The following is a 12341-nucleotide window of genomic DNA, read 5'->3' on the forward strand; positions in this document are numbered from 1 at the left end:
GTGAAACGAAAGAGCTGGAATAGATATTGCTGAGGACCAGATTAACTCACTGCTCACCAAAGATGCCCACTGCCAGTAGGAGCCTGGAGAAACAGGGATTTTGTCAATAAAGGTGGGGGTCAAATGCCTGTAACACAGGATGTGCTTACAGGCTAGGAGCAACAGGTAAACGAGAGAAGAATATTTATGGAGGAAAAAAAAATTAGCTGCAAAAATGGGTAATTTTTTAAAAAAAAAAGAGGTAGAAATGGAAGAAAGTTGTCATAAGAGGCATAAAGCCTTGTTATCCTTCATTTGGTTCTTATGAAGAGAGGGAGGAGGAACTGTACACAAAACAAAGGGAAAAGCGAGGCAAATACATGACAATTCAAATCTCTGACTAGGCAGAAATCAGCCAAACGCTGCTGTAACAGCTTTAATAGCAAGAACAGCTTCCTCGGGCCTGACAGAATAGGCAGAAGTAGTAGGATGAAGTCCATATTACAGTTATTATGGATATCAAGAAAAAAAAAAAGAAAAAATCAGAACTAGAAGGCTCTACAAGCATGATTTGAATAAGAATAGCAGAAAATAGTTGGCATGGAACATTTAACAAATTATACCTAAATTGCAGACAGTCAGCATGCATTTACCCATAGAGAGCTTGCCTAACAAATCTCGTACTGCCTCATTGAAGAAGCAGCAATAACAGAAAAGATTTTACAGGGAGAGATCTGTGGGTATAATTACACAGCCTGCAGGAAACACTTTTGACAGAATAACCAGCTGGAAGTTAAACACGAAGAGGGGAGCAATCACAACAATCCGACTTCGGTCAATGCAACGTTATGGTGGAAGAGAAATAGTAAAGAACAGGAATGAATTAAAAGAGATCTATGTTACAGGGCACCAAGGGAGCAAATGGGTCTTGAATGACAAGGCATATTCTGCACTATTCCCAGGAAAACACTTGGGAATGTGTGGGCAAGAATCCCGAGAGGGGATGGTTTGTGTTCAACCAGGAATAAGTCGTACCCTCTTCCCCAAACGCTTAGAGGGAAAAAAAAATAAATCAAGTTTTGAGCATATGAGGTTCAGAGTCTTAAATTTTAAGGCTGAAAGAGACTGTGATGAATTATTCTGACTTCATATAGAATGCAATGCCAAAGAATCTCACCCAGTAATTTCATGCTGGACAGCCATATATCTAGGAAAAATACTTAGTCTCAATTTAAATACTTCAACAAATTCACTATGTCCATAAGTTAATTGTTTTGATGGTTAATTACTCTCGGTGAATTTTAGATGTCTCTGATTTAGTCTGTCTCCAGTTTTCAAACTCGATTTTGTTGCATTTTTGTTCGATTTCTGCACTCTCTGCAATCCTTTCCCTGGAGGTTCTACAAGTTTACTCTAAATTACCTCATCTTGGAATAGGTTGAACTTCTTTAGTTTCTCATTATTGATCGTGATTTTGAGACTCCAAATCATTCTTGGAATCTTTCTTCCATTCTTTCCAAATTTCTGATTTTCTCTCTGAAGCGTGGACACCATGTGTCCACATAAACTGGACACGATTCACTGGTAAATGCCTGATCAGCACGCAATGATAAATCTTATTAACAAAAAATTAAAATAAAAGCAATTACAGATAGCACTGCATCTTGGTATGGACCAGAAAGTTAGCTCTGAATTCATGAGAGTGACTCCACAATCCGCCTTCTGGTAGAATTAACCCTGATTCAGTTCTTCCTGATTTTTTACACTTAATCAGAAGAGAATCTGGGGCAACTACGCAGTTCTGGTTAGAGGAAGGAAAAAAAAAAAAAAAAAAAAGGACAACACAGAAGGTTCAAGAGAGGATAACTGAGATAATAAGCTTTAATGACCCTAAATGATAAGCAAAAGAAGGTTAAACCTGCTGTGGAAGAGAGAAGACTAACAGAAGACCTCGCTGATAAATAAAATACCTTTAGGGAATAGAAAGGATACATTTTAATAGACAAGCAATTTAATAGAGGGATATGCAAGCATGATTAATTAACATCTGTATTAGTTAATGATGATTAAAAGCTCCATGTTATTGCTGAGCTGTATTATGAGAAAAATAAAACTAGCAGAAAATGACAGCTTTATACTTTTTAACACAATTACTAGGGAGGTATCACCAGGCTCTGCAAGCAGCTGGGTTGGCATCACACAGACATGGCAGCGGAGGAGAGAAAGGGGCCAGGGCCAGGTTTTGATATAACAGAAGAGTTCTTTGCTTGGAGAGTTCATTTTTGCCGTCTCTGCCTTCAAAATAAGTGCAACTATCTTCCAGTTAACTCAGTTTCGAGACTCTCATCACAGAAGGAAGTTACCTTCTCACTGGTCCTAAGGAAATATGGAATATTCCAACTCTGTAACAGGAAAAAACCTCTGAGGATAATTAATTATTGGAACAGGTTGCCCACAGAGGTTGTGAGATCTCTTAAATCATAGAAAAGCTATATTGATAAGGAAAACATTAAAATAATTTATCAAAATATGAGATAATTCTATACCAAAAAACATGCACCAAATAACTTTGGATATTTTTGCCTGGAGCAATTTCACACAATGTAACGTCACAATATCTACAGCTTGCTGCATGTATCCCCTTTCGATACAAACTCAAACTGCTATCCACTTACGTTTAGGGTGGAATTATTATATTACACTTATGCCTAACAAAATTATAGGGCCCAAATAGCTCAGTCTGTACCCATCCCTTCCTCCCCACCTAACCTGTGGTTGATTTAACCACCTGTACCTGGTCTGAACAGATTTTAATCGAAATACAAAACTTCTGCCTCCGGGATCACCAACGTAAGTATATTCAAGTCCCTTTAAAATCTTGCAAAGGAAGCAAATAGAAAAGAAAAAGTTATTTCTGTTACAATGCAGTTTCCAGCACTAGGAAACACCCCTGTCCTCGTCACCGCCAGTGTATTCATATTAACTCAGGTTGCTGATGGTCCTCCTCTCTTCGCGATTTAAATACGAACTCACGCAATGATCTTGACGTTGCTTTTTTCAGGGCACAGGAGCCTAACGGCAGCAGTGTCTTATTGCAGTACCTATGCCACGATGTCGTGTTAGGACAGAATATGTAAAGTCACAATGGAAAGAGAAGACAATGCCGGGACCACATTCCTCCGATAATTAAATAATGATGAAAACGTCACTGTGGTTGAACTATATATATATTTAGCTCTATTTATAACAGAATTCCCTTGCATGGATACAGTTCACTGATAAAATAGGAGAAAGCTTTTCTCACAGCGACATGTGATAATTCTTCACAGTAAAATTCCTTGCGTCTGTTAGGAGGTCATCGGTCTAGCTTCGTACAACAGAAAATAAATTGAATATATAGTCATGTTGAATTTTGTTGTCTTTCCTCAAGCTACAGTTCTGCTGAAGCCAAAGCTTTCTTCAAGGAGATTGAAAAAAATACAGCGTGAGAACATTTTTTAATGGAAAAAGTAGAAATTTGGCTCATTATTTATGCCATTTTTGTGTAAGTGTGACATCCACTGGCAGGTAGTGAAGAGTAAAACCTATCAAGCAGGCAGCTCAGTAAACTGCAGGATCCCAGAACTCTACGTTCATACAACCTCTTATTCCAACAAACTTTACCAACCTCTTTGCCTGATGTGAGCCTCATATTTGCCTAGTAAACACTTTTGAGAGACAAAAAAATATTAAAAGCAAGCAATAAAGTCAGAGGTGTTTACTGCTATTTCTCCAATAATTCTCCTTTTTTAATAAACAGAACTGAAAGCATAACAGGTTAGATAAAGTTTTGCAGCAACAGTAGTGGCTTAACAATTGTCTACCAGAAAAGAGACACACACAGTTTCACGGTTAAAACACAGAATTCTTACCAGTTATTGCGATGTCTGTTTTCAGATTTGCCAATTATTTTCCTTCTGAAAGCTTGGGCAAGTGCACAAGCTGCATTTATAAAAGATAAAAAGTAATTACAGATTAAGAAAAAATTAGATGGGAAGAGACCTTTGAAGTACACCTGGTCCAACCCCCTGCTTGAAGCAGAGCTAACCAACTTGTCAATTAAATCGGGTTGCTAATGGCATTATTCAGTCAAATTTTAAAAACCTCTAAGGATGAAGATCTCGCCACCACTCCAGGCTGGCTATTCCAGTGCTTAACCACGCTCCGTAAGAAGTTGTTTCTCCTGAAGTCCAGCTGAAGTTCCCTTTTTCAGCCTGTGACCATTGCTTCTCATCCTTCGGCAGTGTGCTTTCGAGGAGGGTTTCCTCCTTCTCTATTACCCACCCATCCCACCTTTTTAGCAGTGGAAAAGTACCGTATGATTCTCTGCCTCCTATTCACACTCAACAAACCCAGTTCCCTCAGCCTCTCCCAATCTGTAGTCCCTTCTGAATGTTGAACTGCCTTGCAGCACATCGAATCACACTCCCTAATTTGGCATCATGTGGAAATTTGCTGAGGAGTGCGTTATGGCCCATCATCCAGGGGAGGGTGGTGAAACGCTGGCACAAGTTGCCCAGAGAGGTGGTAGATGCCCCCTCCCTGGAATCATTCAAGGTCAGGTTGGATGGGGCTCTGAGCAACCCAATCAATTTGAAGATGTCCCTGCTCTTTGCAGAGGAGTTGGACTAGGTGACCTTTAAAGGTCCCTTCCAACACAAAGCATGCTATGATTCTGTCACCCAGGTCATTATAGAAAATGTTAAACAAGATCAGCCTCAGTACTCATCCTTGACAAACATCACCAGCAAGCAAACAGCAGTCAGACTTTGAACCATGGACCACTGCCCTTCAACCAGTTTTTCCCTCACTTTGTAGTCCACCCATCCAGTTCACATCTCTAATTTGACTGCCAAGATAATACATGAGACTGTGCTAAAAGCCTTTGTCAAATCCAAGTGAACATCATTCCTCTCCCTTTGTCCACAAAACCTGTCCTTTCATCGTAAAAGTCAATCAGGATGGTCAAGTGTGATTTGCTCTTGGTAGATCCATGTTGGTTGTTCAAATTTTTGTTCTCCATGTGCCAATAAACAGGTTTTGTGAGGAACTGCTCCGTAATCTTCCTAAGGACTGAGGTGAGGCTGACTGGCCTGTAGTTCCCTTCCTCTTTGCCTACCCTGAAGATGGTGTAGCATTTCCTTTTTCCTATCCTATTAATTAATTCCTGAGAATTAATTGTAGAAGGTTATAAAATCCTCAGACAAGTGATAGTACACAAGGGTCCTGGCCCGAGACTGCAGAAGGAGGTGTTACTGAATTCTGAATGTAGACAAGAACTCCTGTTTCTCAGCAAACACCGAATTCTCTTCCCTGACACTGCAGTATCAGGAAACAGGAGGGCAACGCAATAGCATCCTGCCAGTGGAAGGGGCAGCCAGCTCCCCCTTCATCACCCACCGCATCGCTTAGCTCTGTGTCAGACTTGGCGGTTGCCAGGACTGCCCAAGAGACAATTCAACTCACTAACCCATCTGAAAGCTAACTAGCCAAAACAAAACAAGAGAGGCCCTTTTTTCCCTTTTTTTGGTCAGTTTAGTGAATCAGCTCATGAAAAAAAATCACTGCAGACTAGGCGAAAGGAAAGGGAGGGTAAGAGATGAGGGGGGAGAAAAAGACCATGCCTTTCTGATGGCAGCAAGCCAACAGATCAGCTTGGATGTCTGTGAAACAACCACCTAAAAATATATATACCTTTAGGATCCTAAAATATTTCCCTAGAGCAATGGTTAGCCCAAGCAGCTATAGTTGTACACACAGAAAAATAATCTTATTTTAAGAATCTAAAAATGGTCAGATGAGGAAAATAAGTCATATTTTTCTAGCTACTGAAGCAGACAAATGAAGTATCCAAGCTTCTAACCTCTTTTTCAAAAATGAACCACAGCGCTAGACACAAGCTGGTTTCTCAGGCTGACGCACAGTATTCTGCTGTCAGGAATGCCACTTAAATATTAGCCAAAACTCTGCATCAGTCTTCCTACCACGACCACGCAGAAGGGAGGAGAGACGGCACTTCAGCTGACATTTATTTATCCTGCACAGATTTGCAGTAAAACTTCAGCTGAATGAGATCACGTGCAAGCTGCCATCTGTGTTTATTCCATTGGGATTATCACTCTTGATTGTTTTATTTTGGGGAAAAAGTCAGATAAGGATTGTGACTTCAAGGTTGCAGCATGTAGAGACTTAAGGAGGTGATGTTCTTGTGCTTTAAACTGCATTTCTTTGTTGTTTCTTTCTGGGGCTTTTTATTTCTGAGGCCATCGCAGCTGTTTCACAGACCCTGTAGCGGGTCTCTACATTTGAGGTACTTTACATGTTGTGAAAGAACTTTAATTTTGCGATTCAGATTTTTTTTCCTAAATTGATCCCTACCCTTCATACCCTTCCCTTTCAGCTTTTGTACTTTCTTCCAGTTATACAGTAACATCGGCTGTTGTCTAGGAAACGCATCTTGTGTTCCCCCGAGCATCCCGGCACCGCTAATGAAAGAAATCCCTTTGCATCTCTGGATCACATCATGTTAATTCAGCAACTCTGCGTGAGAGCCAAGCAACTGATTTAGTGTGCAACCTGCAATGCAAAATGCTCTTTACAAGACTACCAGGGTGAAAGAGGCACCATGAGGAAACATTCCTCACAAGCCCTGACAGCGGTTAACTATACAGGGAATTGCAAGTATTCAGAGAATCACACATATTCAGAGAGTCACGTCGTCTTGTACTTACAAAGGACAACAGCAAAATATTCAGCAACTGGAATGGGAGTAGGAAAAGGCCAAGAGAAGTGATATTTTCTCAAGACAAACTCCATACGTCCCCTTCAGACTGCTATGTATAAGTCTATATAAGAAATCAGAAGAGGATTTTTGATATTTTGTTGTACAAGAAAAATCTTACCCCCCCCCAAAAAAAAAAAAAAATCCAAGCCCAGACCTCAGCATTTGTTTAATGCTTTTTGACCTTGAAAGTATGGCAGAATTCTACTCAATTCATTCATCTTCTGCACCTTTGAGCAGAGGAGTAGGTGGATTCATCCAATAACATGGGTAAGACTAAGCAACAGCAGAAAGTGGGCAGGCAGGGTTGTCCTCAGAAACTTGAGTAGCATCAACTGGGCAAGTGTAGGCAGGCTGGAGCCCATCTTCACATTTTCCCTTCCTGCCCCCCCAATAGAAGTGATGCTTCCAAGATCAGACTGTCAGAGAAGGACAGTTCTTAAGGCATAAGGTCCTCTGGCTTGGGAGCAGGTTTATCACAGCTACATCACCGCCAGCTTTATGAGTTGTACTGTCAACTCAGGGGGTGCTGTTGGCCAAGCTGATCTAGTTGTCTTTTGGCTTGGGTATTTTAGAGACCAGTGGAGGCTATGACTGGCTGAAATTCTTCCTAGTTTAATTAGGAAGCTTTCAAGTCCCCTAAGAACATAAATTTCTTTGGGCCAGATGGGAAATCAATTTGAGAGTAAACCTGCAAAATTCACACCTGCATCATGAACAGTTCTATAGAAAACTGCTCAATATCAGCATCGACTTCAGTGAAACTGTATATTACTTCATGGCTAAGAAAGGTTATTTGCTAACAGCCTAGATGGAAAAGACTGATATTAAAAAAAAAAAATTATCTGTCAGACAAGTGGACTGGTGCCCACCTGAGTTAAGATTTTCCCTAAAATACAGGTGGGCAGCCACAGAAGTACTCCCAGCCACTACTGTACTTAGGAAACTCTATGAGAACTGAGACTTTGGTGAGATAAAGATGATATAAAGACTTCAAGAACGGGTAATACAGGAAGGTATGTAGGTCTCCTTGTTAATTTTTTATTATTGTCACAAGCAAACAAAAAATAAAAATGGGTTTGGGTTTTTTTTAAAAAAAAAAAAGTATGTATCAAGACTGCTCAGCTTGCTATGTAGCCTTGGTAGCAATGAGTTGTGAGTGCAAATGCCTTGTGAATCCTTGTTGTAGGATGCGATATGGGATACCGCATCAAGGAGAAAGGGAGGCACAGGCTGGACAGTAGAAAGGATGCTCTGTGGGAACTGAAAGGGGACAGATACTCACGGTTTGTGTAAAGGCTAAAGATGAGGAGTGTCCGTTCTAGCCCACTGCCAAAAAGACAGCAGATACCTGAAAAGCATGGCAACAGAGAGCAGGAATGGATCTCAAATAACTCCCTTTTTAACAAATATGTTATTTGTTGTCTGTACCTACTGACATATTCACCATGATTTTTTAATGATACACCACACTTTTGGTCCTTTGCTCCGGGGAAAGCAGTCTGCATTAAAATGAGAATAAAAAATAGCCATAATCCAAGTGATTCAGTCTCAAACTGATCCACTCTCCTCAGAATATTAAAGCTATTTACCATTCAAACTGAGATCTGATTTTTGCAAAGGGCCTCTTGCATTAATTGAAGGTCAGATCAATAGCACTAGATGTAGGATGCTTGGAATACATGCCAGGAGACGCTTCCGTATTAAAATTCAACAAGACATTACACCAACAAACTCATTCTTGCCCGAGGTTAACTTTAAACAGGAAAGAGGTATTTCAACTCGTTAATCTCATTCTCCTCCATATTAGCTTGTCATGTCATTGGGCATGGCTTCTGCCTTTGCAAATTTAATTCATGTCAAAGCTTGCAATTTTCATTGCTTGCTGTTGCTACATTACAATTCTTGTCATCTTTCTCTCAGGACTGCTGTTTTCTGAAATCCCCAGTTAAAGAGCAATATGTAATTTGGGTGGTTTTCACTGTACAACGCTTTGCAAACTGCCCTTAATCATATTTTCAATCACTTTTCTCAAAATAGACAGTTCCCTCCCCTCTAGCTATAGACTGGTCCCCACCCATGACGCGATGAAGACTATGCTGTCGCACTTACTGCACTCAATGACTCAGCACCTCTCCACAGATTTTTCTAGCTGTAGATTTGCAACAGAAATCCAGACCTTTACCTAAATCTGACGCAAGTTGCAGCAATTGCTAATCGGTGAGTTGGGACCCAAATCTTGCCCTCACCTTGCTGTTCATTATGGACAGATGTGTCTTTCAGCTGTCAGTGTCTGGTGAGTGAACAAGCTTGCCTGGGCTAGAAGACAGCCTGGATGACCTCAGTGGTCTTTTATATTTCTATTAACAAGAAAAGTGCACTGGGAATGGAATCAGAAAGGTGAATGGTGTGCACGATAACCCTTTAAACGTGTCAAATGTATTTTCTACTTCTCTCATTGGTCGTGAATGCAGAATCGGGAGGCCCAGGCAATGAGATCTGCAAGCTTTGCTTCCTACATAAAATGCTCGTCAGCATTTTGTTATTAACCTTTGCTGTAAAAAGATCACCAGGTCCTTTTCCTCTTTTATTAAAAGCTTTCCAGACAGAAAAAAGGGTCAGTTCATCTCAAGTATGGTGCCCCTAGTAATTTCAAGAAGCTTTCTACAAAGGTGATTTGCTTTCACCCCTTTACATTTTTCTCTCTTCCCTCCCTATTCTGCATGCATGAGGTAAAGCAGATGTCATTTGATTTTTTTAAGCCCACCATCCCCGATTAAAGTTACAAATAATTATTTTGATCAAAGGTTAACGATTAGTTTCTGGATTTTCCATTCCCCTTGCATTTACCTTGAAATTTGGAGCTACCCAAGTGCTCGCACGTTTTGTCTCTCCCAAATGCTACTGCTTTTTTAAACAGATTTTCTTGTTTAAAAAAAAAAAAAAAATCATGCCACTGACTCTGAACTCTGAGTTGAGAGATTCTTAGAATGTCAGCAAAGCCCTAATACTGAGTTCACTATTTTCCTAGGTTATAGTTCCAAGAAAATATTATTTCATCAAAGATGCAACATCGAACTTTGAAGAAAAAATGGAGGGAAAAGCCCCCAAAAGAAACCTTTCCCCTTGGAAAAAAATGCATGAGAGGGAACATCTGCTTAGTCTTATATTGGATACATTTTCTTCCTTTTAGAAGAAATAACATTCAAATGATGGTGACAAAGTTTTCTTTGTTAAAGGGAATACAGGAGCAAGGGTTGCTTTGAAGCAACACATTATTTAACGTGTTTCCAGGAAAGCCATTTTGAAAATGGTAATGAAAGTTCATTATTACACAGCTATTACTAAATTTAAATGAAGCAACTGTGAAGTTCAGAAAAACTTGGAAAATTTTAAAGTACATAGGAGATAGCTTCTTGAATAGTCAGTTAATAAGCCCTGAAAGCAGCAGGGTTCTGAGATGAACCTCATGTGCTATACAAGGACATCGTATAGATCTAGTGCAATGTCAGTCAAAAAAAAAAAATCAGTCTAAAAAATACTCTAGCTCTTGCTTAAAAGCACCCTTACTTTTAAGAATTGTATTCAAACACTATGCTTCATACACGCAGAGCTATTTTTATATTACTTATTACAGAAATTGAGCAGGTAAGAGAATCAGGCCACTTCAACAAGGTTAAGGAGCACGGAAAGGACAGCCTAGAAGCACATAGTAATTCTAATACACCCACACCACGTAGCTGCCCAACTAAGGCCAAAAACCTGATTATAAAGGTGCTGTACAAAGACAAAACCAAAAATTGGTTCCTGTTCGTGAGAACTTGTTAATCTAAGAAAAGGGATACTATTGTGGCGGCAAAAGGCAGGGCAACATTTGATCTGAGCTTCTAATTCTAGTTAAGATTCAGAGGCACCAAGGCCTTATAAAGTTTTATAGAAGCATTTAGCAGGATTGAAGTTGTGAAGGTGTTTATAGGGAGCCACTCCACAGGGGAGGGGAAAAAAAAAAAGGCAAAAAAGCAACAGCACGCTTGATTTGAAAAATAAGCTGATCAGAAGCATATATCAACTATTTGGTAGGGAAAAAGAGGAAACCAATTAAAGCTATGAAAGGGTCTTGAATATGAAGACATACATTCCTTGGGTCTTGAATGTAAAGACATACATTTCTTGGATAGAGGAAGGAGGTAAAATGATCAAGGGCACAGTCCAGGAAAATGATCTTTTAAGAAGCACATTTTAAAAGATACAAGACTGCATTAGTAAAGGTCAAATAAAAGGACGTGGCATTAACCAAAACATGTGTTGAGAATTTTAAGAATTCAGCCTTGCAAATATACTGAAAAAAATTCATACCTTCAAAAAACAAAGATACAGCATCCGTGACTGAACATGGCTCACTGTTGGAGAAGACTCTTTGCCCAAACCATCCAAATGCAGCTGAGGATTCCTCTTTGGGAAGAGGAGTAGGTCCCTGCCCTTTACCTTCTGCTCCCCCTCGGACAGCTTTGGCCAGCAGGAAAAGGCACACTCTTGACGCAGAACAGTCTACATCCTCATAACTCAAAAGAACTGGTGAAGAACCGTCATTACCAATAGTTTTTCTGTTGCAAGACATCATTTCCAAGACAGCCACAAACTCTGGCCAATGCAACGCGCTTCCTTTGCATCGTATTAGTTTGTGTATTGTGAGGATACGACACGCTCTTGGCTTGTACAGAGGCAAGCTGTTGAGTTTCCTTTCACCTTGACAGTTTATAACAGTAATCATTATTTTCTGCTCTGAAAATACCAATATTTTAATGATTTAAGGTAACTTCTAGTTAGATGACATGATATACTTACCTTGAAGTAAAACAGTGACACAAATTCACGTGGTAATAGTCTACCTGCTCTTTAGAAAAATGTGATTAAATCACAGTCATGTACTGAACAAAGTAGGTCACCCACAGCCATACAAAGAGTTATTTGTAGCCTTTGATTTGCTGTCTCACATTTCTGAGAAGACAAGTGTTCTACCTTCAGAGCTTCTCATCCACAAGCTGATGTAATTTACAGACAATAGAATCTATTAAAAATACAAATAGCTCTTACCTAAAAGTTTCATTATGGAAGATGATCTTTCTTCTTTCTCTATCAAGTTCGTCTGCTCTTAAGATAAAAAATTCCTGGACTACCTCTGCCCATGAGGTCTACTTGATATGGTATGCTAAAGCCATGATTGGTCGTGAACCTCAAGATACATTAGTTTGGTGGGAAAGTGTCTTCTGAGTCTTAACTTCTAAAGTGGAGAGAAATTTGGTTTGGTTTGTTTTTTTTAAAGAAGATATTTATAGCCTGTACGGCTGTAGGGAAGAAAACCTGAGTGAATATTAAGCACGCAAAACCTACTAAATTAGAAAACCGAAACGCAAAGCCATTCTCCAGAACCAGATGACTTCTGAATGTTTGGCACTGGTGGCGCTGTTGATATTACACAGACACGATCTGTAGTAGCTCTTTCAAATTTAGGATACTTATCATCAGCCATACTAGTTTTCCA

At 39.8% G+C, this 12341-nt stretch overlaps 1 long non-coding RNA gene across 1 annotated transcript; it reads right to left on the minus strand.

Moving 5' to 3' along the window:
* Positions 1 to 469: 469 nt before the first annotated feature.
* LOC142602136 (uncharacterized) lies at positions 470 to 9271 on the minus strand. Its single transcript, XR_012835860.1, has 4 exons — positions 6750 to 9271; positions 3891 to 3960; positions 3564 to 3686; positions 470 to 3432 (listed from the first exon to the last, which is right to left on the minus strand). It is a non-coding gene; the product is annotated as an uncharacterized LOC142602136 (long non-coding RNA).
* Positions 9272 to 12341: the final 3070 nt, after the last annotated feature.

The sequence above is a fragment of the Balearica regulorum genome, chromosome 5, assembly GCF_011004875.1.
Source record: "Balearica regulorum gibbericeps isolate bBalReg1 chromosome 5, bBalReg1.pri, whole genome shotgun sequence".
Taxonomy (NCBI): domain Eukaryota; kingdom Metazoa; phylum Chordata; class Aves; order Gruiformes; family Gruidae; genus Balearica; species Balearica regulorum.